Here is a 25695-nt window from a genome sequence, read left to right on the forward strand (position 1 = left end):
TACACTTTGTTTAAAAAAAAAACCTTTTAGCCTTTTGACATTTGCATATAAATTACTGACCTGGCCTCAGCGTTTACATTTATATGGGTACTAAATTGCAGATGGTCTTTTTCACTATCAAAAGGATGCTAAACAGATCGACTCTAGGTGTCTTTATCAAGCTTCAAACACATCCCACAGAAGGGGGGATGACCCCCGTGCCAGGCACTAGACCAGTTGTCTGTCTCCACAATTTCCAATACATGTCACACACACACCTAAAGACATTTCCTTTATTTTAGGCCATAATTAAGCAGTTATAAATGTATCTGCTATATGCATGTGTTGTATGTATATTCCCCTTTTATATTAACTTAGTTAAAACCCTTTACTTGTATTAGTTAGACGTTAAATGTCTATATTCAAGTGTATGAGTGTATCTCTGCTTTAATATCGTCTGGAGGTCACTTTCTTGGTACCAAAATGATCTTCTCTTCATTTCTCACACAATGATGTACACTATGTGATCGTGAAATGCATCAAACAATTCTTACTACGTTTTGAATTAAAAGCTGCACTAGCACTCCAGATCAGCAATAAAATGCAAATGGTCCATAGACGGAGACAAAGGAAGTATCTCCCGCTCAAAATGCATGCCTCTGATTGGCCACTCCACCCACAAATGGGTGCGGTAATGAACTATCAAAAGTTCCGAACGCAGACTAATCAACGCTCAAAAACTCTTCTTCTTGAGACAAACATACTCCAAAACTCGCCTCTTGAGTTTAACCTTCTGGCAGTGTTTACCTTCAAGTAACTTTGTGGACTTGCTGTGGACTTCAACTCACTGCTAAAGAAATCATCGAGAACCTCGTCTACCGCATCAAGACTCTTATTCAGCAACAAACCAATGCAAGTAACCATTTACAACTGATTAGATGCGTGTTTAAGTTTGAACCCCTTTTAAGGTGAATTGTGTCTCTGATGATTTTCATTTAGGTTGTGGTTAATTGATGTGAAATACTGCCATTCTTTGCTCTTCTCTCGCTTTTCCTTACTTTTCTTCATTCTATATATATATATATATATATATATATATGTTTTGCTTAGTTTGTTTGTATGTTAGTTATAGTTTCATTGATTAAATCCCTTATATTCACAATTGATTGTCTCTGTGTTCCGCTCACAATTCAAAGTCACTGAATGTTGCTCCTCGCTACATGCTAAACTACTGCTAGCACTGTATAAGTAGGAAGGCTATTGTTCCTTGGCCAGGAAAATAATCTTCCTAGAATTGATAAACAATTATATTGTCTGCTCGGTGGACAGACAGATCAAATAATTGTATTGTCGATTCTGCTACAGTTAATTCTAAGATCTAATCTAAATATTTATTATTAATTATAACCAGTTATAATTAATTATAAATAATTCCCTTTTTAAGCTAATTTGCTACAGTTGCAAACAGAGGGGTTGAATTGAAATGGCTTTTTCAAAAAGGCAATATTGTATTATAATTCTTTAATTCTTTGTCACTCATCATTGATTCAAAGTTATTGTATTCTGCATGATGCATGTCTCTATCACATCTGGCTCATTAAAGGGATATTCAACCAAAAAAAATTATAAATAAATAAATGTTCTTATTATTTCCTCACCCTAATGCCATGCCAGATGCTTATAACTTTCTTTCTTCAGATTAACACAAAGGTTTAATGCAAGTGTATGAGACCACTTCAAAAAACACAAAAAGTGAACACAATGGTGAAGTTTAAAATATTAGTATTTTTCTTTAACATTTTCTATATATATATATATATATATATACAGTGGGGCAAAAAAGTATTTAGTCAGCCACCAATTGTGCAAGTTCTCCCACTTAAAAAGATGAGAGAGGCCTGTAATTATCATCATATGTATACCTCAACTATGAGAGACAAAATGAAGAAAAAAAATCCAGAAAATCACATTGTAGGATTTTTAAAGAATTCATTGGTAAATTCCTCGGTAAAATAAGTATTTGGTCACCTACAAACAAGCAAGATTTCTGGCTCTCACAGACCTGTAACTTCTTCTTTAAGAGGCTCCTCTGTCCTCCACTCGTTACCTGTATTAATGGCATCTGTTTGAACTTGTTATCAGTATAAAAGACACCTATCCACAACCTCAAATAGTCCAACTCCAAACTCCACCATGGCCAAGACCAAAGAGCCGTCAAAGGACACCAGAAACAAAATTGTAGACCTGCACCAGGCTGGGAAGACTGAATCTGCAATAGGTAAGTAGCTTGGTGTGAAGAAATCAACTGTGGGAGCAATTATTAGAAAATGGAAGACATACAAGACCACTGATAATCTCCCTCGATCTGGGGCTCCACGCAAGATCTCACCCCGTGGGGTCAAAATGATCACAAGAACTGTGAGCAAAAATCCCAGAACCACACGGGGGGACCTAGTGAATGACCTGCAGAGAGCTGGGACCAAAGTAACAAAGGCCTCAAATCCTGCAGTGCCAGACGTGTCCCCCTGCTTAAGCCAGTACATGTCCGGGCCCGTCTGAAGTTTGCTAGAGAGCATTTGGATGATCCAGAAGAGGATTGGGAGAATGTCATATGGTCAGATGAAACCAAAATATAACTTTTGGTAAAAACTCAACTTGTCGTGTTTGGAGGAGAAAGAATGCTGAGTTGCATCCAAAGAACACCATACCTACTGTGAAGCATGGGGGTGGAAACATCATGCTTTGGGGCTGTTTTTCTGCAAAGGGACCAGGAGGACTGATCCGTGTAAACGAAAGAATGAATGGGGTCATGTATCGTGAGATTTTGAGTGAAAACCTCCTTCCATCAGCAAGGGCATTGAAGATGAAACGTGGCTGGGTCTTTCAGCATGACAATGATCCCAAACACACCGCCCGGGCAACGAAGGAGTGGCTTCGTAAGAAGCATTTCAAGGTCCTGGAGTGGCCTAGCCAGTCTCCAGATCTCAACCCCATCGAAAATCTTTGGAGGGAGTTGAAAGTCTGTGTTGCCCAGCGACAGCCCCAAAACATTACTGCTCTAGAGGAGATCTGCATGGAGGAATGGGCCAAAATACCAGCAACAGTGTGAAGACTTACAGAAAACGTTTGACCTCTGTCATTGCCAACAAAGGGTATATAACAAAGTATTGAGATTAAATTTTATTATTGACCAAATACTTATTTTCCACCATAATTTGCAAATAAATTCTTTAAAAATCCTACAATGTGATTTTCTGGATTTTTTTTTTCTCATTTTGTCTCTCATAGTTGAGGTATACCTATGATGAAAATTACAGGCCTCTCTCATCTTTTTAAGTGGGAGAACTTGCACAATTGGTGGCTGACTAAATACTTTTTTGCCCCACTGTATATATATATAATTATTATTAGTGCTGTCAATCGATAAAAAAATTTAATCACATTAATTTAATAAACACATCATGATTAATCGCAAATTTAAAATACTAGGATTTACCTGTAAATGTGTTGAAAAAAAAATGCATGACAAACTAGTTGGCACACTTCTGCCAGGTATGAGACATAATCCTTATTATTCTTTTAACATTTTGTTTTTATTCAGCCTTTATACTGGCAATAAAACGTTTACCAAGCCACATCGCTTCAATCCCAGTATACATTTACCCAACTATTATCAAAAGTATTTCTAAATAAATACAAAACAAAACATTTCTTGCGACCGTACATGAAGTATTATGACAAAATGCATATACAGAAGAATTGGACCTGTTCTGCAGGAAAATCACATACAGACCATATCTATCGTAATCGTGTGTTTATTATCTTATATAATCTATAGTGGCTGTTGTCATGTTTATTTCTGCTGTGTAAAAGCATTAACATGTATGCTCTGCTGAAACTCAAGTTGTTTGTGATGTTAAAACCGCCTCTCCGTTCTTAAGTTGCCAGGTATACATTCCAAGTATTATACACATTAGTAAAAGGATCTATTTTAATTTTTATTTGTCTATATACACTTTGGGCGGCTGCGGTACATTATAAAAGTAGCCCAAAAAACCGCAACCCACGACTCTGTAATTTTTCCTGCGACTGTATTTTCAAAATAGCCCACTTGTGCCATTACCCTGGCAACACTGGCTCACTGTACCCTCATCACACAATGATAGATAACCTTCCGCGCTGCGATGACAGGAAGAAGTTGGGGTCAAACCTTTTCAAACGATTAATCTGCGTTAAAAAAATATTAACGCGTTAAATTTTTTTGATTAATCGCATGCGTTAACGCGTTAACGTTGACACCCCTAATATATATAAATACACACTGATACAGTATATATGTTAAACATATTTACATGTATTTACATGTCTATATTTATATTCATATAATTTATATTATAAATAAATTAGTGCTGTCAATCCATTAAAAAATGTAATTGCATTAATCACAGTCGTGGACTGTGATTAATCATGATTAATCGTAAATTTAAAATACTAGGATTTACCTGTAAATGTGTTTAATTAAAGAAATGCATAACAAACTAGTTTAAGGAAACAGAACCTTTCACACTTCCGCCAGGTATGAGACATAATCCTTATTATTCTTTTATCATTATACTTTTGTTTTTATTCAGCCATTATCAGTCTTTATACTGGCAATAAAACGTTTACCAAGCCACATCGCTTCAATCCCAGTATACATTTACCCAACTATTATCAAAAGTATTTCTAAATAAATATAACAAAACATTTCTTGCGACCTTACGTGAAGTATTATGACAAAATGCATTATGAAGAAGAATTGGACCTGTTCTGCAGCTGCATTAGAGCTAACATTAGCATCATGCTTCATAAGACAATTTATGAGATTAATAGTACACTTTTACTCAGAACTCACTTCAAACCAACATCGAGTGTTTATAATAACTTCCTTTTACGATCACATGTGGAATTTGGTCGTTTACTGTTGTTAAAATATGCTATTTATAGCCTTTTATATCGCTGCACAAAAAAAATCACATACAGACCATATCCTATCGTAATCGTGTGTTTATTATCTTATATAATATATAGTGGCCGTTGTCATGTTTATTTCTGCTTTATTATGAGGATATTTCTCAGAAGGAAGGATTAGTTTGCGCAAAGGGTGAACAGGCAGTTGAGAGTTCCAAGGCACCCCATATGCCCGTAGGGCCGATCTAATGCGCAAATACATAAAAAAGGAGGTGCCTGGCAGATTATATTGAGTTTTGAGATTCTGGAAGGATTTTAAACCACTATCATCATAGATATCTCCCATAGAGTGTTTACTTTATTATGAGTCCATTGCGGACAATGAAATGGAGTACTGCCTGACAAAAGATCATTATTGTGGAAAATAGGCAAATGCCTATGCCATATTGTAACTAGTTGTGAACGTCTTTCAACATGCCTCCATGTGGAAAGGAGGTGGGTTATAATGGGACCAAACCGAGATTTACACTGCCTAAGCGGAAACCCCAAAAAAAGATATTCAATTTATACGGATAAACAATAGATTCCTCAATTGCTCTCCAAAACACAGAAGCATCAGGATCAAACCAAACTGATAAAGGGCAGAGGGAAAAGGCTTGAGCATACAGTCTAAAATTGGGGAAAGAAAGACCTCCATGTAATCTACATTGTTGTAAGGTAGTCAGTTTAATACGAGGATGTTTCCCATCCCATATATACCGTGAAACACATGCATCAAGTTTGTTCCAGCAGCCAACCGGTGGAGCAAGAGGAATCATGGAAGAAAAGAAATGAATACGTGGCAGAACATTCATTTTAATCACCGATATACGAGCCTGAAAAGTAGGAAGACGAGACCAATTTTCCAAATCTAAGGATACTTTGGCTAGAATACTATTATAGTTTTTTAAGACAATTACCTGCAGGGAAGGAAAAACATCTATCCCTGAGTACTTAAAGTTTTGAACCAATGGAATAAATATAGAAAGGGACATGGAATCAATTTTAGAACTGAGGGCAAGTAGACATGACTTACTCCAATTAATTTTAAACCCAGAGAGAGATCCAAAATGGTCAAATAAATTCAACATGAGGAATAGAATGTGGTGGCTTCTCCAAAAACAATAAGATATCATCAGCAAACAAAGAAATATGATGATGAGTATTCCGTAAAATTATGGGAGAAATAGTTTCAGATTGTCGGATCGCTTGAGCTAAGGGTTCCAAGGATAGGGCAAATAACAGAGGAGAAAGCGGGGAACCCTGACGAGCACCTCAATGTTTAAAGAATGGGTTAGAGCACCTGTGAGAACAGTGGCTGCTGGATTGGCGTACAGAACTTTTACCATATTTATGAAACTTGATCCTAGACCCAGGTGCTGTAGAACCGCCCATAAATAGTTCCATTCTAGCTGGTTAAAAGCTTTCATCGCATCAAGATAATACTGCGCAAGGGTAGGACGGACTATTCGTTGAATTAATAATTTGATATAACCTGCGTAAGTTATCTGAAGCTGAGCGAGATTTAATAAATCCTGTTTGGTCATGATGAACCCTCGTATTAGATCTTGACAAGATGGCGCCGCAGATGGCAGCCATGGTTTGTCGCTGCTTGGTACTTGTTCTTTTTTTGTTTGTTTGTCCTGTCTTAAGCAACTTTTTCCCGATCAGCTTTACCAGAAACGAACTCCTGGACATCAGAAACGGCACACCAAATAACTCTCTGCCAACATTTGAGCATTCAGACCTTTTACTGGACATTTTAATCGGAGGAGCTGCGTTCCTATACAAGCGCTCCAGCCGACGCAGGCGAGGAAGCGCGGCGCTCGTGAAACTCCGACAGCGGGGTTTAGGACTCCGCTGCCGAGCATTCATCTGGCGAATCTCCGCTCCCTGGCAAATAAATCAGACGAACTACAACTCCTCACCCGCACAAACAAGGACTTTTTAAACTCCGCTGCGCTTTGCTTCACGGAAACCTGGCTGAACGGAGCCATCCCGGACAGCGCGCTTCATCTAACGGGCTTCCAGCTGTTCAGAGCAGACCGCGTCACCGAGTCCTCGGGAAAACGAGGCGGTGGATTATGTTTTATATCAACGAAGGCTGGTGTACAGACGTGACAGTTTTAAAGAAGATGTGCTGCCCAAATTTGGAAGCTCTCTTTATTAACTGCAAGCCTTTTTATTCACCGCGGGAGTTTTCCTCGTTTATTCTGGTGAGTGTGTACATTCCTCCTGACGCTAGAACTGCTGGCCGATCAAATCACACACACAGAGCAGCGTTATCCGGACTCTTTCATCATCATTCTCGGTGATTTTAATAAAGCTAATCAAATATAGACAGCACATCACATGCCCCACCAGAGACAGAAATATACTGGACCACTGCTACACTGTCTTAAAGGATGCATATCACTCTGTTCCCCGTGCAGCGCTGGGACTCTCTGATCACTGTTTGGTTCATCTCCTACCAGCCTACAGGCAGAAACTCAAATCTGCTAAGCCTGTAGTAAAAACTGTAAAGAGATGGACTTCTGAAGCAGAGCAGGTTTTACAGGCCTGCTTCGAACTTACTGATTGGAGTGTTTTTGAGGCTGCAGCTACTGATCTGGACGAGCTCACTGACACCGTGACGTCCTACATCAGTTTCTGTGAGGACATGTGTGTACCCACCAGGACTTATTTAACATTTAACAATGACAAACCTTGGTTCAGTGCAAAACTCAAACAGCTTCGCCAGGCCAAAGAGGACGCCTACAGGAGTGGGGACAAAGCCTTGTACAAACAGGCCAAATACACACTGAATAGGGAAATAAGAGTAGCAAAATTAAACTACTCTGGAAAGCTAAAAAAACAGCTTTCAAGCAATGACTCTACATCAGTGTGGAAAGGCCTGAAAGCCATCACCAGCTACAAGACCCCATCCCCCAGCACTGAGGCCAATCAACAACTGGCTGAAGACCTGAACGAGTTTTACTGCAGGTTTGAAAAGACTGGTCTGACACCTCACACCCGCTCCGACTGTCTCACAGCACAGCCATTCACACCCTCACCCTCCCTCCCCCCTACTGTTAATCAGCCTGTACTCAAGATCTGTGAAGATGATGTATGCAAAGTCTTCAGAAAGCAGAAGATAAGGAAAGCCAAAGGCCCAGACGGTGTCTCTCCAGCCTGCCTCAAAGCCTGTGCTGTCCAGCTATCATCCATCTTCACATTGATCTTCAACAGATCACTGGAGCTGTGTGAAGTCCCTCCTGCTTCAAATGTTCCACCATCATCCCTGTACCCAAGAAACCAAAAATCACAGGACTTAATGACTACAGACCTGTTGCCTTAACGTCTGTGGTCATGAAGTCATTTGAGAGACTGGTGTTGGCCCACATGAAGGACATTACTGGACCCTTGCTGGACCCCCTACAGTTTGCTTACCGAGCAAACAGATCTGTGGATGATGCAGTTAATATGGGACTGCACTACATCCTGCAACATCTGGACAAACCAGGGACTTATGCAAGGATCTTGTTTGTGGACTTCAGCTCCGCTTTCAACACCATCATCCCAGACACCCTTCAGAACAAGCTGACTCAGCTCTCTGTACCCACCTCCATCTGTCAGTGGATCACCAGCTTCCTGACAGACAGGCAGCAACTAGTGAGGCTGGGAAAACACACATCCAGCACCCGCACCATCAGCACTGGAGCTCCTCAGGGCTGCGTTCTCTCCACTACTCTTCTCCTCTACACAAATGACTGCACTTCAAAGGACCCCTCTGTCAAGCTTCTGAAGTTTGCAGACGACACCACAGTCATCGGCCTCATCCAGGAAGGCGACGAGTCTGCTTACAGACAAGAGGTTGAGCAGCTGGCTGTCTGGTGCAGTCACAACAACCTGGAGCTGAACACGCTCAAAACTGTGGAGATGATAGTGGACTTCAGGAGAAACCCCTCCTCTCCCCCACTCACCATCATGAACAGCACTGTGGCTGCAGTGGAGTCATTCAGGTTCCTGGGCACCACCATCTCTCAGGACCTGAAGTGGGACAATCACATTGACTCCATCGTGAAAAAGGCCCAGCAGAGGTTGTACTTCCTTCGTCAGCTGAAAAGTTCAACCTGCCACAGGAGCTGCTGAAACAGTTTTATTCAGCTGTTATTGAGTCGGTTCTGTGCTCCTCCATAACTGTCTGGTTTGGGTCAGCCAGCAAATCAGATTTAAGAAGACTTCAACGGACTGTTAGGACAGCAGAAAAGATCATTGGTGTGCACCTGCCCAGCCTTCAGGACTTGTACAACTCCAGAGTGAAGAAACGGGCAGGTAACATCATCAAAGACCCCTCTCACCCCGGACACAACCTGTTTGCACTTCTCCTTCAGGCAGACGCTACAGATCTCTGTGCACTAGAACATCTAGGCATAAAACAGTTTTTCCCCATGCCATCTCCAGCTTAAATAGCTAACACGTGGATCATTACCTGTGTTCTGTAATTCATTCTGGAATTCATTCTCCATCTTTAATTATTGCCTCCCTCTCAAGTATAATGTAAATACACATACATATGTTTATCTATACAGCTGTATATAGAGTAAATAATGCACAAATCTGTACATAAATCTACTGTTCCAGATTCATACTTATTATTATTATGATTATCATCCATTGTTAAGTCTTACTATTTAAATGTTTTTTCTGTTCTCATGTCAGATGTGTATTTATGTATGTATGTATGTATGTATGTATGTATGTATGTACCAGGAGCACCTTAAAACCACAACAAATTCCTCGTGTGTTTGCGCACACCTGGCGAATAAAGCTAATTCTGATTCTGATTCTGATTCTGATGAACTAGCCTATTCATACATTTCTCAAGACAGCGAGATAGTACTTTAGCATATGATTTAACATCAGTCCCTATCAAAGAAAGTGGCCGGTAACTAGAAAAGGAAGTCGGATCTTTATCTTTTTTTAACAAGAGAGAAATAACAGCTATATTAATAGATGGGTGAAATGAGTAACTGAAAAATGACATGAGGGGGCCTAAATCCGACCAAAAAGTAGTATACAATTCGACTGGAATACTATCTATGCCTGGGGATTTCCCCATGTTCATAGATCGGATTGCTGACTCCAGCTCCTGAAGAGTGATCGGTTCAGCCAGGTATTTCGAATCCAAATCTGACAGCCTAGGTAAATCAAGGTTGGACAGAAACGATGCAAAAGAGTCAGGGTCACCATCCACAGAAGAAGTATAGAGATTAGAGTAAAAAGAGTGGAAGGTGATATTAATGTCTTTTGGGTCTGTCATAATGAGCCAAGATTAGGATTTCACTGCTGAAATATTAGCAGACTGCTGTGATTCCAGTTCAACTATCTTTTTGTGTCGGTTTTTCTGAAGGAAAGAGGCATATGAATCAAGTTAGGCAAGTGTTCGCGGATCATCCACTGAAACTTGATTAATTTCAATAAACTCAGCAAATTTATTTCTGAATTGATTGCAAAAGTTTTCGTCCTGTAACAATTTAGGATTAAATCACCATCTAGTAGCATGATATGGCTGAGGAATCAAAGATAATCTACACAAATTTCCATCATGATCCGACATAGATAAGGAACAGATATCGGCATCACGAAACAGCTGAAGATAAAGAAGTAGAAATTAAAATATAATCAATTCGCGAATAGGATTTATGAGTAGTAGAAAAGAAAGTGAAAGACTTAGCAGAAGGATTTAATAAACACCAACTATCCACCAATGAGGATGAGGTTACACATTGCTGAAGTTTGTCAGAACAAAAAGTTTGAGTGTGATTCCTTTGGTCCAGATCTATCTAGGATATGCGACATTACAGAATTCGTATCTGCACCCAATACAATTTCAAAATCCGAAAATTTAAAGAGATAAGTTGGCAAAACTGAAAAAAATAGGGTCAGGAGTACAAGGGGCATAAACTGAAACAAATACAATATTCCTATTCTCCACTATTGTTTTTATATGTGTTATTCTACCATCTGTATCACAACCTTTATCTAAAATAGTAATATTTAAAGTCCTCCGCACCAATATTAGGACACCCTTGGTTTTAGTATCCGAAGATGAGTGAGATACCACTTCATAAAACTTATTATTACACCTGCGTATATCCTCCTCTTTCAAATGGGATTCTTGAACTAACACTATATCAATATCAATCTTTCTTCTTCGCAAAAAATCCAGAAAACCTGTACGTACAACTCAGAATATTAAGGTCAGTCATAGGTATCGGACAGAATTACTGCATAATAAGACAAAATACAATTATGAAAATAAAACCAGTTGAGTCTACCATTAAACCACCCCCCACCCTTCCCGTCACTATTCAAAAAAAACAAACACATTCCCATGAACTATGACAGATCAAACCAAAAACAAACCTTGATCTGCCAGCACCCCTTAATATGATCTGTGGCCTCAACAAAAACCTGCACATTACTGAAGCACCAACATTGGCCCCATAATCACATATTGACTAGGTAGTATCTCCATTTTTTTTAAAAAAGGAGAGAGACAGAATACAACTAAAACATAAATAAAATAACATCATAATCAGTAAGCGATACTGTATGCACAATGAAAGCTTCTAGTAACTATGAATTAAGAAGTGAACATTAAAGTGAACAGTCACCTAACCATTTAGAGCATCTCTTCTCCGATTAGACAGCAAATGTCCAGCTGAAGCTCACTGAGTTGGTGGATGAATGGGATCTGAGAAAAACTCTTGCTTCTTCTGGGGAGTATAGCATTTTAGTTGCACCTTGATTGAGAATGACCTTCAGCGTTGCAGGATAAAGAAGAAAATTCTGGATGCCGGCTTCTCTCATTTCCTTCCTAATTGGTGCAAATGCACTTCTTTTTGCGGTGATCGGAGAAAAATCTGGAAAGAAAGACAGCATTGCTCTGTCAGATGTTTTCACCGTGGCGTGAAGTCTGGCGGCCCGCAAAATGAGCTACCTGTCCGTGTACTGCAACAGATTAAAGATGAAAACCTGTGGTTTAGCGCGATCTGAGGAGAGCCTTGCGTACACATGATGCGTTCGCTCCACTTCAATCTCATTGCCTGCCAGAGACGGGAGCCACGTCGGTAGAGATCTTTTAAAAAGCCCATAGGTTTGTCCTTTTCAAAACCTTCAGGCAATCCAACCAGACGCAGATTGCTGTGCCTATTGCGATCCTGTAAGTCCACAACCTGTTGCTTGAGCGCGGCTACTCGCCTATCGTGATCTACAACAACTTTCTTTTGTTCTCTCATCTTCCCTGTAAGAAGATCCAATTTAGAGCATAGCGACTGAACAACTGACATGTGAGAAGCAAACTCGTTCCGCATCGCTGTCAACTCAGTTCTTAGATTGTCCTCAAAGTGTGTTACAGTGTTCACCATCTTGTCCACCATATTGCTCGTGGTCAGTGGCTTGGATTTCTTCTTAATCAGATAAGCCGACGGCGACAACTCCTGCTGTTTCCGATTGTATGCCATGAGGGAAAGTATTATTAATGAAAAAAACTTTAAATAAAATGAAAAAAAATCAGTAAAAAGGGGCCAAACGTACAGAGCTCTACTCAAGTGCGACAAGGTTCATGAGCACGTCACGTGACTCCCCAGCAACGATTAAAGTTTTTAATCATGATTAATCACATGATTTTCTGCGATTAATCGCAGAAAGGATATGCAGACTGACTGTGGAGGCGGCAAGAGCGCATAAGTGTTTTGCTTAATACAAGTTTTCTGTCTATTAGAGTAAATATCTGCTGGTTGTGAGGATTGATTTGTTTACTGCTTGTTTTATTTAAAACGTTTATGCTGACTGTGCATGTTGTTTGCCGTTGGCTGTAGAAATGACAAAAAGACTGTTTGCTACCTGTTAATTTGCACTTAAGTACTGGCAAACTAGACCGCACTTAGTTTCGATTTGCGCTCTATAGGCTTTGCTGTGATAATTAGAAAGGCGTGGACAGCTGTTTTCACTCAAGTGGATTAGCTGTGTAGAGTCAGTTCGCTGGGGCGGAAGCATCAGCGGAAGCGTTCAGCTTTCGTGTGAAGATCTACGAGTGTAAAGACCTGCGACTTTTTCCTGCGCGACTTTAACCGAGCAATGAAGGAGGTACTGGTCTTCTCATTTCTAACAATTGGAAATACTCAACCTACACTCCCCTATGCAATAATTACTCATTTGAATCTCATGCTATTACTGTAAATGCTCCGGTAAAACTCCATCTTGTAGTCATTTATCGCCTTCCTGGCCAATTGGGCACCTTCCTAGAAGAGCTGGATGGCCTGTTGTCCTCATTCCCTGAGGACGGCAGTCCACTTATAGTCTTTGGTGACTTCAATATTCATTTGGACAAGCCTTATGCTGCAGATTTCCATTCACTCCTAGCATCATTTGACTTCAAACGCCTTACCACCACAAGCACTCACAAATCTGGCAGCCAGCTGGACTTAATTTACACACGCAATTGTGTTGCAGACAACATTTTGGTAAAACCCCTACACACCTCTGACCACTACTTCATAACATTTAACCTACATCTTGCTACTTGGGAGCCACCAACACCTCTACCAATTACCTTTAGACAAAACCTTCGTTCCCTTTCACCCTCACATCTTTCCTCTGTATTGTCCTCCTCTCTTCCCTCACCTACCCATTTCTCATCTCTGGATGTGAACACTGCAACTGACACTTTGTGCTCCACTTTAACTTCTTGTCTAGACAATATATGTCCTCTCTTCTATAGGCCAGAACGTGCTGCCCCTTCAAACCCCTGTTTATCTGATGTTCTTTGTCCCCCTCCACCACCCCCCACCACCTCCTTAACAGCCGATGACTTTGCCACATTCTTCACAAACAAAACTAGGTCAATCAGCAGCCAGTTCTCAGCGCCACACACGCAGGAACACAAACCAACCACATCTACTGCTAAAACTCCCCTCTTTTCCTTCTGTCCCCTGAGGCCAGGAGCCATCCTACAACATGCCCTCTAGACCCAATCCCCTCACACCTTCTCAAAGCAATCTCTCCAACACTCTTACCAGCACTCATACACATCATCAACACATCTCTTCTTACAGGCACCTTCCCCACTGCATTCAAGCAGGCTCGGGTAACCCCACTGCTCAAAAAACCTACATTAAACACTTCACTTACAGATGCTTCACTTTCTTACATGCTACAGACCTGTCTCTCTCCTTCCATTCATAGCAAACACTTGAACGAGTTGTCTTCAACCAGTTATCCTCATTTCTTTCAAAGAATAACCTACTGGATGTTCTCGTTCTGTTGGATCAATCTGCTGCTTTTGACACTGTTAATCATCAGATCCTCCTATCCACCCTCTCATCACTGGGCATCACAGGGATTCCATTTTGCTGGTTTGAATCCTATCTCACTGGCAGGTCTTTCAAGGTGGCCTGGGGAGGGGAGGTATCCAGAGCACATCAGCTGGTCACTGGGGTTCCTCAGGGATCAGTTCTTGGACCCCTCCTCTTCTCCACATACACTACATCACTGGGTCCCATCATACAAGCATATGGTTTCTCCTACCATTGCTATGCTGATGACAAACAGCTCTATCTCTCATTTCGACCAGATGACCCAACGGTAGCTGCATGGATCTCAGACTGCCTGGCGGACATCTCAGCATGGATGAAAGAATATCACCTACAGCTCAACCTTGCAAAGACTGAGCTTCTTGTCTTCCCTGCCACTCCAACTCCACAGCATGATTTTACCATCCATTTAGGTTCATCAACAATTACCCCATCAAGTTCGGTCAGAAATCTTGGTGTAATATTTGATGACCGGCTGACTTTCAAAGACCACATTGCAAAAACCACTCGATCTTGCAGGTTTGCATTGCACAACAGCAGAATGATCAGGCCCTTCCTTACATAGCACGCTGCATAACTTCTTGTCCAGGCTATTGTCATTTCTAGACTGGACTACTGCAATGCTCTTCTAGATGGACTTCCATCATGCACAATCAAACCTTTACAGATGATTCAGAATGCAGTGGCACGACTGGTCTTCAGCGAACCCAAAAGGGCCCATGTCACACCTCTCTTTATCTCCCTGCACTGGCTCCTGGTTGCAGCTCGCATCAAGTTCAAGAGACTGATGCTGGCATATAGAACAGCCACAGGCTCAGCACCCTCCTACTTCCACTCACTTATGAGAATCTACATCCCCTCCAGAAGTCTGAGATCTGCGAGTGAGCGACGCCTAGTGGTGCCATCACAAAGAGACACAAAATCAATTTCCAGAACGTTTTCATTCACCATTCCTGGCTGGTGGAATGAACTTCCCACCCCTACCCAGAATTCTGAATCCCTGACAATTTTTAAGCGACACCTGAAAACTCATCTCATCAGTCATCACTTGACTTCATCTTAAAAAAAAAAAAAAAAAAAAAACAACAACCTTTGCTCTCTTTCCTTAACCTCTCCCTGTTTAGCTAGTATTTACTCTGAACAATGCTCGAAACTTTGTATTACAAACACTTACTGTGTCTGTTTGCCTCTTTATAATGAATCACTTATTGTATTCCTCAATTGTAAGTCGCTTTGGATAAAAGTGTCTGCTAAATTAATATATGTAATGTAAATGTAATCGCTATTAATCGCATTGTTATGCACAAAATTCAATAATGAATTCAAAAGTAGTGTATTGTGCACTTTTTCATTTCATTTTCATTTTTAATTTCATTTGTTTAAACATGCAATAACATTTGGTTTGCAAACACTTTAAACAAATAAGGTGCTTTTTTACAGCAGTATTCCTTTTACATAGTAGCAGATAAAATATTTCTTGTAAATCTCAACTTATAACATTAATGTAATCAAATTAAATATAAAACCAAACCTATTTGCCACTGCAAGGGCATTAACGTTTTTATAGAAAATATTTTATAGTTTGTTATAGAAAAACAAGTTATGCTCAGAGTCCAGAGCCTCGATCATAACATTATAACAGGCATCTTCCGAGTAGAGACCTGCACCAGGACCCAACGCAACAGAGTTCGGCATGGAACAACACTTGATGGGCGAGTGCGGGTTCAGGTGGGTAAGGCTTGGTGATATATCGAACTCGATGAACGCATTTGATATTGGTCTATAGTTGTTCAACATTGTGTTATCAAAATTGCGCTTTTTCAGAAGGGGCTTAACAACTGCAGTTTTCAGGGAGTTTGGAAAAGTCCCAGAAAGAAGTGAGGCATTCACCACTTCTAAGAGATCTGCTTCTAAACAGTTAAGCACACTTCTGAAAAAAGATGTGGGAAGTGTGTCAAGATAGCATGTTGACGATATAAAGTGCTGCACTATTTCTTTCAAAATTTTGCTATCAATTGCTTCAAAAACAGACATAGTCACTTCTTTTTGAAATTGCGGTCGAATCTGTGTGACCTCTGCAAAACCAGATATGCCAATCTCCTTTCTGATATTATTGATCTTCTCAGAAAAGAAGGAAGCAAACTCATTGCATTTGCTGTCGGAGAGCATTTCACTGGGAATTTGACTTGGGGGGGGTTTGTCAGTCTCTCCACAGTAGCAAAAAGAGTGCGAGTTGTTTAAGTTACTGTTTATAAGGTTTGAGAAGAAGGTCTATCTAGCTGTGGCTAGTTCCACATTGAAAGCATGAAGGCTGTCTTTATAGATGCTATAGTGAATTTCAAGTTTTGTCTTCCGCCACATCCGCTCAGCTTTTCTGCATTGTCTTTTCATACTCTGAACTGCTGTTGATTTTCTCCATGGTGATTATTGTCTGCCATTCTTCTTGCAGACCCTTGCTGGAGCAATATCATCAATAACATTCTTAACTTTTGAGTTAAATGAATCCAGGAGAAGATCAATAGAGTCTGCAGAAATGCTTGGTGTTAAAGATATAGCCTCCATAAATAGCGCACTAGTGTTCTCGTTAATGCATCTCTTTCTGACAGAGACAGATCTAGATTCAGTGGTAACAGAGATCAATATATCAAAGAAAATACAGAAGTGATCAGATAGTGCTACATCCTTAATAACAATGGATGAAATGTTTAGACCTCTACTGATGAGTAAATCTAGAGTGTGTCCACGATTGTGTGTGGGTCCATGCACATGCTGGATCAGGTCAAAAGTGTTTAAAACAGTTCAAATTTATTTTGCAGTTTTGATTTCTGCATTATCTATGTGAATATTAAAATCCCCTGCAATAGTAAAACAGTCAAACTCTGAGGAAATCATTGATAACAATTCTGTGAACTCTTCAACAAAGGCTGGAGAGTATTTTGGAGGCCTGTAAATAATGATAAACAGAATGCGTGGAGCACCTTTCAACACAATACCTAGGTATTCAAAAGACAAATACTGACCAAATGACACTTGCTTGCATTGATAAACATCTTTAAATAGAGCAGCTACACCTCCACCTCTCCTGACAGTCCTGCAGACACTTGTAAAATTAAAGTTAGGAGGGGCTGTTTCGTTGAGGACTGTTGCACTGTAGCTGTCTTCTAGCCATGTTTCATTTAGAAACATAAGGTCAAGCAAGTAACTTTGTTTCAAGAACCGCAATCCTTTGTAGAAGTCTGTGGCAGTTCATGCAGCAAGTAGATTCCACAAGGGGCATTTTCTTTACTGTCTGTTTGAATGTAGACAGCTGTGTTTTCCCGTCTCCAGAATGTAAACTGCCGGCAGTGGGAGGCAAAGAGTCTTCTTTTTCTAAAAACTGTGTTGTTTGAACACTGTGCTGATATGCTGAAGTTAAAATCTTAGAAAAATCTGACAAAAGTACATAAATAGGGAGCGAAGCGCAGAGCAATAAGCAGGAGCATCCGAACAGTAGCGAAGCCGGAAGCTGTAGTGTGAGGGCTAACCGTGAAAGAGCGCGGAACTTCTCATACGTGCAGCATGATTGCGTATATACATTGTGAGAGGGCCGTGAGTCACCGCGTCCCAAACAACTCAAAGTAATAAACCACAAAAGTTAACAAAACAATGCACACTCCACTGTGCTGAGCGAGAGCGCCTCTCTGCTGCCTTGACATGCTATCAGAAATTTTCTGTTTCCCACTTATGAAGTCGTGATTACAATTAACAGTGAACAGTGGTTTGTGAATGTTGATACTTAGCCTAAATAATTTTATCGGGAGTGTTCATGTGAGGCCCACCCCAAATGTTCTCATTGGTTGAGACGCGTGATGACACCCATCCCAAGCCAGTACTGTTCAACTTCCCACCCCTCCTGTGATTCATGGTTTGTCTGTATGTGAATTCAGAGGCAGTGAGCAACGGGCTTTCCTAATAATAATAAAAAAACTGGGTTAACATGTGATAAAATTATTGTCGGCGTTAATTAATTAATGTGTTAACGTGATAATAATGTGTTAACTTGCGTGTTAATTGTAGTGTTCATTTTTTATGAAGATTAATTTTAATTTTTGGTTATTAACATTATTAATATATTTTTGATTGTTCACAGGTGTGTCTTCTTGTTATATTGTTACCCCCCATGTGTATTTAAAGAGGCGGAGGCGTGCATAGTAGAATAATAATAATTAATTATTGATTACCAATTTGAATGACTTCTTTAGAATGAAAACAATACCTTAAAATGAAAAGAAGCAGGTTTTTTTTTTTTTTTTTTTTGCAAATCACATTATTTTAAACCGGTAAACTCCTGGAACGTCCAAGGATTCCATAAGCAAATTCAAACAGTAAGTTCAAAACTTAGAGGTATTTCGTTTAGCTTGGCGGGAAAGTACCCTATCCTACAGAAAAGCATTAAAAACTGCTAGATCTGATTACTTTTCTTCTCTTCTAGAAGAAAACAAATATAACCCCTGTTATTTATTCAATACAGTGACTAAATTAACGAAAAATAAAGCATCAACAGGTGTTGGCATTTCCCAACAGCAAAGCAGTAATGACTTAATGAACTACTTTACTTCCAAGATCGTTACTATTAGAGATAAAATTGTAACCATGCAGCCGTCAGCTACAGTATCGCATCAGATAGTGCACTATAGATCCCCTGAGGAACAATTCCACTCATCCTCTACTATAGGAGAGGAAGAATTGTATTAACTTGTTAAATCATCTAAACCAACACATATATGTTAGACCCTATTCCATCTAAACTACTAAAAGAGGTGCTTCCAGAAGTCATAGATCCTCTTTTGGCTATTATTAATTCGTCATTGTCATTGGGATATGTCCCCAAAACCTTAAAATTGGCTGTTATTAAGCCTCTCATTAAAAAAAAACATAATTTGACTCCAAAGATCTAGTTAATTACAGACTGATCTCGAATCTCCCTTTTCTATCAAAGATACTAGAAAAGGTAGTATCCTCACAATTATATTCCTACTTAGAGAAAAATGGTATCTTTGAGGATTTCCAGTCAGGATTTAGACCGTTTCATAGTACTGAGACTGCTCTCATTAGAGTTTCAAATTACCTGCTCTTATCATCTGATCCTGGTTGTATCTATTACACATACCCTCAATGTGAGTAAGACAAAGGAGGTTGTGATGGACTTCAGAAGAAACTCCGGTGATCACCCCCCACTGACCATCGACAGCTCGCCTGTGGAGAGAGTCAGCAGCACTAAATTCCTGGGGGTGCACATCACAGAGCATCAGAGCCCGCTCTTCCAGACTGCTCAACAGCTTTTTGCCCCAGGCTGTGAGAGCCCTGAACTCAAATCACCCCGGCCCTCTCTGAAACCCCGTACAAACCCCCTACCTCCTGAAACATGGACCATCTGAAACGTATGGAACTTTTTTTGTGCAATCGAAGTGTGCTACACACAGGTGAGTGGGCCTGTACAAACCACCTGTAATAGCACACTCTCCTCCTCTATGCGCACTAGTCACTTTTCACACACACTGCTGTGTGTATACAAATCCCACAAAAAGACTCAGTAATATATGTATGTTTAGATGCTAATGCACTACAAATCATCCTGCACTGTTCCCCAGCCAGCTGCTGACTCACAATGTTTCTCTTCGCACATGTACAGTATTTATCTGAAGCACTCGTATAGTTTGTATAGTTTGTATCTTTTAGTTTATGTATAGGTAAAAAAAATGATATATAGTATATTTATAATCAAAATCTATCAGTAGGATAGTTGTGTATAGGTTTATATTGTTTTACTTCATTGCTGTATGCCTGTATTTATGTAGCACCGTGGTCCTGTGAGGCACGACATTTCGTTCCACTGTATGCCCCCGCATGTAGCGGAATGACAATAAAGCTCAACTTGACAACTTGACTTGACTATTAGTGCTACTGGATCTTAGCGCTGCGTTCGACACTATCGACCACAACATTCTTTTGAATAGACTGGAAGACTTTGTTGGCATTTTGTGGAAGTACATTAGCATGGTTCAAATCGTACTTATCTGACTGCCCATCAATTCGTAGCAGTGAATGAAGAGGTATCATATCGATTACAACTGTGGTATGGAGTACCTCAAGGCTCAGTACTAGGGCCGTTACTTTTTACGCTTTACATGTTACCCTTAGGAAATATCATCAGGAAACACAGTGTTAGCTTTCACTGTAATGCTGATGATACTCAGCTCTATATTTCTTTGCGGCCCGGCGAAACACACCAAATTAAGAAATTAACGGAAAGCATAGTCGATATAAAAAACTGGATGACGAGTAATTTCTTATTGCTAAATTCTGAAAAAACAGGTGTTAATTATCGGACCCAAAACCCACACATGTAATAACTTAGAAAACTGTCTTACACTTGATGGCTGCTCTGTAAATTCTTCGTCATCAGTTAGAAACCTAGGTGTGCTATTTGATAGCAATCTTTCCTTTGACAGCCACGTTTCTAGCATTTGTAAAACTGCATTTTTTTCATCTTAAAAATATATCTAAATTGAGACCTATGCTCTCAAAGTCAAATGCAGAAATGTTATTTCATGCATTTATGACCTCAAGGTTAGATTATTGTAATGCTTTATTGGGTGGTTGTTTTGCACGCTTAATAAACAAACTCCAGATGGTCCAAAATACAGCAGCTAGAGTTCTTACTAGAACCAGGAAGTATGACCAAATTACCCCGGTTCTGTCAACACTGCACTGGCTCCCTGTTAAATATCATATAGATTTTAAAATCTTGTTAATTACTTATAAAGCCCTGAATGGTTTAGCACCTCAGTACTTGAGCGAGCTCTTATCGCATTATAGTCCTCCACGTCCACTGCGTTCTCAAAACTCTGGCAATTTAATAATACCTAGAATATCAAAATCAACTGCGGGTGGCGAATCCTTTTCCTATATAGCGCCAAAACTCTGGAACAATCTACCTAACACTGTTCGGGAGGCAGACACACTTTGTCAGTTTAAATCTAGATTAAAGACCCATCCCTTTAACCTGGTGTACACACAACACACTAATACACTTCTAATATTCAAATCTGTTAAAGGATTGTTAGGCTGCATTAATTAGGTCAACCAGAACCGGGAACACTTCCCATAACACCCGATGTACTTGTTACATCGTAAGTAGAATGGCATCTATGCTATTCTGAGATCACCGTATCCAGTCCGTATCCAGATCAGATGGTTACTGCAGTCACTCAAATCCAGTCCGTATTCAGATCAAATGGTGGATCAGCACCTAGAGATGACCTCTTCAGCCCTGAACGTCAGTGGAGGTCGGGACACCTAGATGAGCCCCAGAGACAGATCCCCAGTGAAGACCTTGTCACCTAGACGGCCATCAGGACAAGAGCTCGGGAACCAGATGAGTCCTTTACACAATCTGACTTTGCTGCAGTTGGAATTGAACTGCTAGTTCGTCTGGCCAGAGAAGAACTGGCCCCCCGACTGAGCCTGGTTTCTCCCAAGGTTTTTTTCTCCATTCTGTCACCGATGGAGTTTTGGTTCCTTGCCGCTGTCGCCTCTGGCTTGCTTAGTTGGGGACACTTAATTTCCAGCGATATCGTTGACTTGATTGCACAGATACTATTTAAACTGAACTGAGCTGGACGATGACATCATTAAATTCAATAATGAAATGCCTTTAACTGAAAATTGAGTGTTTAATCTTGCCATTTTACATTATTGACACCATTTTCCTATTCTGATATTGGAAAGTTGCTTTGACACAATCTGTATTGTAAAAAGCGCTATATAAATAAAGGTGACTTGACTTGACCTGAATATGAAAATAGGTATCTTTCAGGTCGACAGTGACAAACCAGTCTCTCGCTAGAATCTGTGACAAAATAGTCTTGAGCATCAACATTTTGAACTTCCCTCTGTAGAGGGAGAAGTTCAGTCGGCGAAGGTCTAGAGTAGGGCATAGGCCACTGTCCTTCTTTGGAACCAGAAAGTAACGAATGAAAATTCTATTTCCAAAGGAGGAACATTTTCTATCACCCCTTTGAGGAGGAGGGGGGATAGAGCTCCTGCTGTAGCACAGAAGCCTCTGAGGCATTGTTCACTACAGTCAAGTGCACCCTGTTGAAGAAGGGGGGGTTGCAGACGAATTGAAGAGTGTAACTGAACTCAACTGTGCGGAGAACCCAAGGCAATACCCTTGATAGACGCTTCCATTCGTGAAAGAATTGTGATAGAAGAAGCAGAGTGTTGCAGTCTAGAGGACATATCTGTGTTGGGGTGTCGAAATGGTCCAGAGGGGGTAACATCATCCACCACAAAGGAGAGCCTTTGGCATCCTGATATGGGTGAGGAATCCCACAGCAGGTGACAAAGGAACAGGAGGCGAGGGGAGAAAGCCTGGTCCCGTCCCCCATGTTGAAAGAGAGTGAAGCTGAACAATTGCTGGGGAAGGTGGGGGAAGCTCTCCTCTTACTGACATGAGAGGTCACCGGTGGGGCAATGGGCAGTTGCAGGCTCCCCAGACCATGGGTGGTGGGGGACGAACCAGGTCGCAGTCTCCTTCCTGGGCAGGGATGTTCTCTGGGCAAGGAGGAGGAGGGTTAGAGTTTGATTCCCACGTCCCTCCTGGGCATAAACTGCCTGAGAGCAGCTGACTGAGACTTGGCAGCTCAAAATTTCTCAACCACAGAATGAACTGCCTCCCAAAACAGCCTAGACTGAGAGATGGGGGCATCAAGGAGAAAAACTTCCTCCTTCTCACGGACCTCTGTGAGATTAAGCCACAGGTGGCGCTCTGCAGCCACAGAGCCCACATAGAGCGCCCTAAAATGCATGCGGTATGCTTGGTGGCTCTCAGGGCTAAGCCTGTGGCTCTACGGAGCTCTTTGACTGCTTCTGGAGTCAGACTACCACCCTCGTCCATCTCCTAAGGACATCCGCTTGGTAGGCTTGGAGAATGGCCATAGTATGAAGGGCCATGCCTGCCTCACCAGCTGCCACGTAGGACTTCCTGATAAGGGCGGAAGTGGTCCTACATGGTTTAGTCGGAAGGAGGGGGCAGGACTTCCAGGGAGGAGCTGAAGATGGCGAGAGATGCGTGGCCAGCGTATCTTCGATTGCCAGAATGGCGATATAGCCCTGCTCCACCGAACCCACTAGGTTGGTGAAGTCAGTGGCTGCCGAATTAGTAAGGCGGACAGAGAATGGCTGCTTCCATGATCTGGAGATCTTGTGATGCAGATCATTGAAAAAGGGCAGCTTTCTCTGCACAGGCCTTGAATTTGGGCCGCTGAGAAACCGCTAATCGAGTTTAGACGATTGGGATTCACGGAGCTCGTTGGGCCAATTGATAGAGAGCTTCTCTGTGTTGCACGGTAGCACGTCCACGAGTTCTGGGTAGGCTACGGAAGGCTGCGCTTCCTGGCCACTAGGTGGGAGAGCGTCGGCTGAAGCAGGCCCGAAATCCTCTGATTCTGACGCCGCTGTAAACAAAATGTCCTCTAGCCCGAAGGAAATCGTGTTGCGTGCCCTCGGGCTAGGATATAAATAATCATGTATGAATTCATCCAGTGAATCTTCGTGTGTGGGCTCAGGTGAGAGAGGGAGAGAAAGGGCGAGGCCCATCTGCTTACTCTCCATTGCCTCGAGCTCAACATCCATTTTAATGTCAACTAATAGCATTTACTATATATTTAAACTATAATACATTTTCATTTTCCTGTACCATTTTCAAGTGCAAATAACAGGCAAAAAGTACTTAATCATAATATAATAATACTTAATCAAGACATCTGTACTTCAGCAAAAGTAGTATTTGTGTACATTCACTGAATAAAAAAGAAGGTACATTTACATAATTTTTATTTTGCAAGTTTTTGCATGCATATATTTTAAGTAAAATTTAAATACGGAATTAAGTAAAATCTACTTAACTAAGTTATGTAAAATTAGCAAAGGAAATAAGTAAATTTAACGTGGCCAGGTAAAGTTTAATGAGTAATTTCTACTTAATTATTTTAAGTTTACCCTGCAATACTCAAGTACATTTCACTCAGTCATTGTTTGTAAACTTTGTTCAAACAAAATAGCACTGAAAAAAAAAAAAACCCTATAAAGCATGTGGTTAAATTACAATCACGTATGTAAGCAAGTAGACATTTCGTTATTCTAAGGTAAATAAAGGTGAAAGGTAATATGTTGACTCAATATAGTTATTAACTAGGGGTGTCACGGTACATGTATTCGTACCGAACCGTCACGGTACGGACATCTTGGTTCGGTGCATGAAGCCTTACGACGAATACAGGCAATTCACCCCTAATCCAGAAGGGGGCGCCTGCAGTAATGCGACGCTGTTTGATAACCGTCAGCGCCAGCAGAAGAACAGCGAATGCCTTGAGTTGCGCACTTGAAAACAAAGCCCACTAGACAGTGACCATGTGCTGATTCTGAATGCATCTCTCACACTGGAGTATGCTTTAAAGGCTTGCGCACTCAACTGTTTGCGAAAAGGAGCTTTGTGCTTGTGTATCCTACCGCTCTCATTCGGCACAAATCCAAATACTCCATAATATTTAAATGACATATAAATATGTGACACAGAGGCGCAAGCGCTGATGTTTGGTTCACTGTATTTTATTTTGATAAAGTACCAACTGCGCTGTCAAGTTAGCAATGCTGGAACTGGTGTGTGTGTGTGTGTGTGTGTGTGTGTGTGCGCGCGTGTGTGCGCGCGCTATCACTTCAACTGTTTCCTTATACCAGCAGAATCAACTTTAAACACTTATTTTCTTATTAATAATCACTGTATAAAAGGTCTGCTTTTATTTGTGTACACTCACAATGAAAACAAAACAAAACAGATTTTATATAACATGTAAAATTTTTTAATTTGCACTACTGTCTGTTCAAAATAAATGAAAAGAAACTGAGCATAGTAAATTTCTTTTTTCATTTTTTCCTGTTGTACCGAAATCATATCGAACCGTGACATCTGTGTACCGTGCCACCCCTATTATTAACTGAATGAATGCAGAGACCTGAATATTGGCACATGATACACAATGACGGTGACAATCAGTGAATAGTGTTTGAGTATGAATGGGTCATTTTGAGTAGAAAATAGACTCCAGATGTCACAAAACAGCAAATTTCTTAACCTAACAACAAAAGCAACCATAAAACAGTGTAAATACATCTCGAAAACAGCAAAACAATTTTTACCTTATTAATTATTCATGCCCAAGTGCATGATGGGAACAACGGGATCATGACGTTGATATTTACTTAAACAATCTTTGTAAAAATAACAAATAATTCCAAGTAAAATATACTTATAAGTTCAAACTTT

At 40.6% G+C, this 25695-nt stretch overlaps 1 protein-coding gene across 2 annotated transcripts in view; it reads right to left on the reverse strand.

Annotated features, from left to right (window-relative positions):
• The window catches only part of nmt1b (N-myristoyltransferase 1b), a 49700-nt gene that overhangs the window by 23034 nt on the left and 971 nt on the right, over nucleotides 1-25695 (reverse strand). The gene's annotated exons all lie outside the window — the stretch shown is intronic.

This window comes from Onychostoma macrolepis, chromosome 12 (assembly GCF_012432095.1).
Source record: "Onychostoma macrolepis isolate SWU-2019 chromosome 12, ASM1243209v1, whole genome shotgun sequence".
NCBI classification, from domain to species: domain Eukaryota; kingdom Metazoa; phylum Chordata; class Actinopteri; order Cypriniformes; family Cyprinidae; genus Onychostoma; species Onychostoma macrolepis.